General features: G+C 38.4%; 1 protein-coding gene across 1 annotated transcript in view; it reads right to left on the bottom strand.

Moving 5' to 3' along the window:
- Positions 1-5,344, bottom strand: part of ADGRL2 (adhesion G protein-coupled receptor L2) — a 165,034-nt gene extending 159,690 nt beyond the window's left edge. Inside the window, exon 1 of the mRNA XM_031063819.1 lies at positions 5,259-5,344. The gene's annotated coding sequence lies outside the window, so the exon portion shown is untranslated. The remainder of the gene's footprint in view (positions 1-5,258) is intronic.
- Positions 5,345-5,592: the final 248 nt, after the last annotated feature.

Here is a 5,592-nt window from a genome sequence, read left to right as displayed (position 1 = left end):
ACCGCGCAGCGATGCCGCGCACCCCGCCTGGTGCGAGGGCCCGAGCGGAGCTGCCCGGCCGGCTGAGCTCGCCGCGCCGGGCCGCCTCTCCGCACCGCAGCGCCTGTTCCCCGCCTCCCCTTCCCCGGCATCACCCAAAAATCCTTCACCGGCTGGGCGAGCAGCGAGGGAGGGCAGGCAGGGCGGGAAGACGGGGGGTCCCGGCACCCCAGCGCCTTCACGGCTCCGCTGGTCCTTTCCTTCTTCCCTTCGCACTGACATGGCCCGGCTTCTGCCCGGCAGGGACGGCGCGCCGAGGCACAGCGATGCGTTAGGGAAAACATGTCAGGGCAAGGGTAAACAGCACTTGGAAACGATTTAAAGGATACTCAGTTGACTCACTGGTGTGCTCGGATACAGAACGCAGTCTAGTAGCGTTGTTGCGTTTTCCCAAAAATCTGCTCTTAGAAACCAGATCTAGTTTTGTAGGGTTTGTGTTTCTCGTCTGTATGGATGCAAAACACCGAGAGAATCCGCTCTGACCTTTCAGGATGTGCAGCATGGGCAGTTCCCAGCTCTCAAGGTCAGGGCGAAGCAGCTGGGCATTAGCGAGGGCCGGTGCCGCGGGGAGCGCGGCGGGGCCGGTGCCAGCGGGGGGCGAGGGCCGTGCGTGCGTCCCACGCTCCGCGCCCGCCCGGGGCTGCGCTGACCAGAGGGAGCGACAGCCGCGGTCAAAGCAGCTCAGACCTGACCCGATAACTGCCCCCTCCCTTTGTTTAGGGATTTTAACCATCCCCTCCCTCGCTGCAGCACTGAAATGAAATCCTCTCAACTGCCTCTACTCACGAAATCGCATGTACTAGGCCGGACCACTTGGGACTTGATCAACTGTTTTAGGTCCAAAGCACATTGACAATCCAGAGTACAACACCTACAATCAGGATCATTACCTTTGTTAATGGTAATGATTTATTTTTTTACTTAATCATTTTGATGTCTCTGCATACCTGTGCAATTAGTGTTTAGAAATTGTAGCATGTATTAATAAAAACATGACATGATAAAAGGAGACTGGGTCTCAAAGACCTTGCAATATGGATTACTGAGAACCACAGAGCTGGTCCAGGGCTCTTCAAAACCACATTAAACTTTCAACAATGCTAGCAGCAGTCTTGGGGGTGAATATCTAGAAATCATTGAAATATGGACATGCCATTAGCCATGCTGACCTTCCTCAGTTCAGAGTGCCTGTCCAGGGGACTGGGGAGTAGAAGAACAATCTTAAGCTTTTAGGACCAAAGTAGGAGTTTTGCCACAGTGAGCAGTGCACCTTCCTAAGACCAATTTCAACTTGGTTAAATCTGCAATATGCCTCAAACAGAATGGAAGGACAGATCATCTGTCTATGTAACAGTTTTGTACCTACTATATATAGTTAAAGTATGGGTTTCTGTGAGAGCAACATATAGCAAAAGGGCAGAGTCTCTATTAAGTTCTTGGTGTATTCCTAATGTAGTGTTTGCCCTTTCTTGCTATCCTTATAAACACCTGTATAAACCCTAAATAACCCCTTATGCATTTCTAGTGGAATTAAATTATACAGGCATTTTAATGTATTTTATTAGAAGCTGATTTTCATTGAAAGGACTGGATGCATCTGTTACAGAAACATGCTTAAAAGGAGGGTCATAGAACTATAAAGATATATATATTGACTTGCTATGATTTTACCAAAGTTTTAAATTTTATCATTAACAAGTCCTTCTTTCTCTTTCTCTTTTTCTCTCTCTTTCTCTCTCTTCCTCTCTCTTCCTCTTTCTTTCTTTCATGTAATTGCAGATAAGCAGTGATACCCCTGAGCTAACAGACTTTTGCCTAGTTGATGAGAACAGGATTTAGCCAGAAAACTGTCAATGATACAAGAATTATCTAGGGTTGATGGTTTTCCTTTGAGAGGACATGAGAGAGAGAAGTTCTTCTGTTTGCAACAAAAAAAAAACTCTGTTGGGTTCTCTAATTTTTTTCTGCCTACAAAAAGATTGAAAAGAACTGCAGAACTAGGCTTTGTGCTAATATTTGCAGAAGTCAAAGTGAATTCACCTATGTGGATTCAAATGTAGGACTGAAGTTCATTTTCCCTCTTTTCATCAAAAACTTCTGGAATCATATTTCTTTCTACATGCAGAGATGGAGTTTTACAACTCTTTTACAATGGCAAGCTGTAAAACTGAGTTTTAAACAATTGCTAAAAATGCAGAGACCTTGTAGCATTTGTTTCAAAAACACATGTTTCTATTAATTCTCATTAAAACTGCATTAAGATATAAGAATACCTGGCAGAGGTGTATATTGTTTTGGCAAGTATAATACTATTATTCAAATGATTAATTTTACTTCACATGGATCAGCATATTTTTCTTTACAAGAAAAATTGTACACACATGTACTCACAGCATACATAAATTTGATCCTTTAGTTTTTACTCAGCCACAATTATTGCCATATTTGAATATTAATATGTAAGAAGGAATTATAACAAATCAATTTTCCACCATTATGACTTCCTACTATTTGCTTTTTGACCTATTCCTATAAATATGAATCCTATTCCATACAGACAAGTAGAGACAAGTAGATTTTCCTTAAAATCTTGCTTTGCTGCAACAGTGCAAAATATCTAGCTTGAAAACATAAGAAGAAAGTTATATTCTTATCCAAATATTTTGTGATATTTTATCTCCACTCTTTGACTAATGTTATATTTGTAATATTTCATGTTAAGGTGTATATTTTGTGTGTATTGCTCTCCAGTTACTTTCATTAATCTGCTGGATGATGTCCTTGAAAAACTAAAAAGCAAATCTATAGCAATTTTAAAAATAATCACAACAATTGTGCATCAATTAGCATTTCCAGGGACCACGTGTAGGACGGTAACAACTGGAAAAGATTGAACTGTCAGCTGTGTACTTAAAAGAGATGCATCTGAAAAAGATGATTTAACTTGTGGCAAAAATTGGCTAAATCATGATGTCTGTAATATGATCTTATAGGCTGCTTTAGCTTTTTTCTCTTTTTTTTTTGGTCATAGAATTGCATTTTATATCTGCCTATTCTTAAAAAGGTTAATTTAAAATGGTTCAGTACCTTGATAAATAATATTTTGTATTGCCCTAAGTGTCAGTTCCCCCATGAGTAATGGTTTACACAGATTTTATGCAGCCTATTTTTTTATTACTGGAGTTTTATGACTGAACTTTAAATACTAGCGACTGACATTTCCTCTTATCTGCCTGTACTCCTGTGAATAACGTATCAATGAACCTGTAATTAGATGTAATGTTGGCAAAGACTGACAGAAGAGGTAGTAAATATAGGTATGCATTATTATCAGCTAAAATTGGTGCACTGGTATAAAGACACAGTTTAATTGCTATGATGTAAAGACTTCAGTTTTTTTCCCATGGAAAAGTAACAAACCATTAAATGATTTTACCATTTTAACATAAAACAGAAAAAAGAAAATTTTGCTTGTTTTATTTAGGAAAGTCCCCAATTAATTTTGCAGGCAAATTCATATAAATAAACTGTGAATGATGCAACTCATAATAGGAAATATCCAATGTATTGCCTTAAAAGTTTGGAAATATATCTTGACAATTACCGGTCTTTTAAACTAAGTAATTGATTTTAGTGTCACTTGGGGAAAAAAAATGAAACCCATCAATAAAATAAGAGAATTCTGCAGCTGTTTCTAACAAATAAATGTAATACGAATTTGCATTTTGCATAGTTTACTTCAGTAATCAATTTTAATGACTCATAATCTATATCATTATTTAAGAAATGACAAAAACATTGACTTATTCATAACACTTGCTAATTGTTTTTAAAAATAAATTCTACACATGACTAAGGAAACACCCATTTCCACTTGCTTTATGTTAAATCAACATCTAACCACTCATGGTGATTTCATTCAAAGAAAACAGAAGGAACACATTAGCTGTGTGGTTAAAGAGATTGATGGGCTTCAAACATTTTAACCATGGATGGTTTTTTTCCAACTGTAGAGACGCATGTTTTTAATTTAAATAGCTTCAAGAAAATGAAGATCATTTTATTCAACAAAGCTGTTTTCTCTTGTTTCTTAGAAATTAATTTAATTTTGTTTAATTAAGTAATATTAGAAACGACCTTGTTCAGAGAAAATGCAGCTATGAAACAAAAGCATGTGTATGCCATATTAACTCGTATTCTGAAACAGAATTTTTGTCTCACATTAATACATTAGAAGAGATCAATATGATTTTTGCCAGTGTATTTAGATGCAGTTTTTAATGCCGTATTTTTCAGTTACCTCTCCACTCTCTGAGGTAAATTTGGGGGAGCAGTGCAGCTCAATGTTACTGAAGAAATACATTCCTTTAGAATTCATGTATTTTGGATGTATGTTGGTGGAGAGAAGTTTACAGTTTAATGCTGCAGGCATTTACAAAGGCCAAGGAGTTTTCAACACTGAGCTGTTAGGAGTAACGTAGCAGGACACACTTAAAAAAGAAATGAATGCAATTCCCTGTTTTCATATGAAAAGCTCAGCACTGAAGCTTAAATGATCATACCAGGAAAGGAACTGCAGTGCTGAGCTTTTGGGGAAGCAGATATGTCATGAGATCCCAATTCTCCAAATAGGTTTGCACATTCTAGGTTCCTTTTTCTCCAACTGCTACATCTGTATGGGCACACGTTCTGCATTTGGGCAGCAAAAAATGTTTTGTTTTAGTTTTTTTAAGGACAGAAGCACAAGAGAATACTAAGAAATTACACAGATTTTTCTATTTAAAATAAATACAGTTTTGCCTGACAGGCAGGGAGCTCCTTCTCCTCCTCCCCTTTACACAACTATATTGTACAATTTGCTGTGACTTTGCTCAATCTCTGTAACATGCAGTGAGAGAAATACCCCATGACTCAGACTGGTATGTGTGGTGGTCTCAGCATATTCTCATCATCTCCCCTTACCTCTTGCAACCCTCCTGGTCAATATAAAAGAATAGCAATAATTTGCTTTATCAAATTCCAATTGCATCTGGACTCCAATCTTTAACTTATATTTATTACACAGTGCTTTTAAGTATCATATTACCTAGGTTTCTGGCCACTCTTCTGTTACTTCTGTATCACAAAATGAAAGGTAATGCAAAAAAGATAAAGAAATAATTCAATGGCAAACCATTGCATTTGCAAATATGAATCCATGAAGGCTTTTCTGTTCTTACCCAAATACCTCGCTTAATCTGCACTGTTAAAATCCATATTCTTGATGGAAGAGACCTCTCATCTGAGGAGATGTGAACAGCTTTACAAACCTGTAAAGATTTAGGTGCCTACATTAGGGGTAAGGTTAAATTTACATTCTTGAGAAGTTACGGGAAAAAAGACATCAACTTCTTGGACCACCAACCAGAACTGAGGTCTCCCCATTTTGGTTGACTGCCCAAATCATTAAGCTACAGAGTCATGTTCCCTCTGGTGTTCTCACTTTCTAGTACAGTGAATCATGAATCATTTACTGCCTAGTGCAAGGCTTCAACAGGACAAGTGGAGAATATT

The sequence above is a fragment of the Geospiza fortis genome, unplaced genomic scaffold (genome assembly GCF_000277835.1).
Source record: "Geospiza fortis unplaced genomic scaffold, GeoFor_1.0 scaffold1310, whole genome shotgun sequence".
Lineage (NCBI taxonomy): Eukaryota > Metazoa > Chordata > Aves > Passeriformes > Thraupidae > Geospiza > Geospiza fortis.
This window is presented reverse-complemented; position numbering and strand designations above follow the sequence as displayed.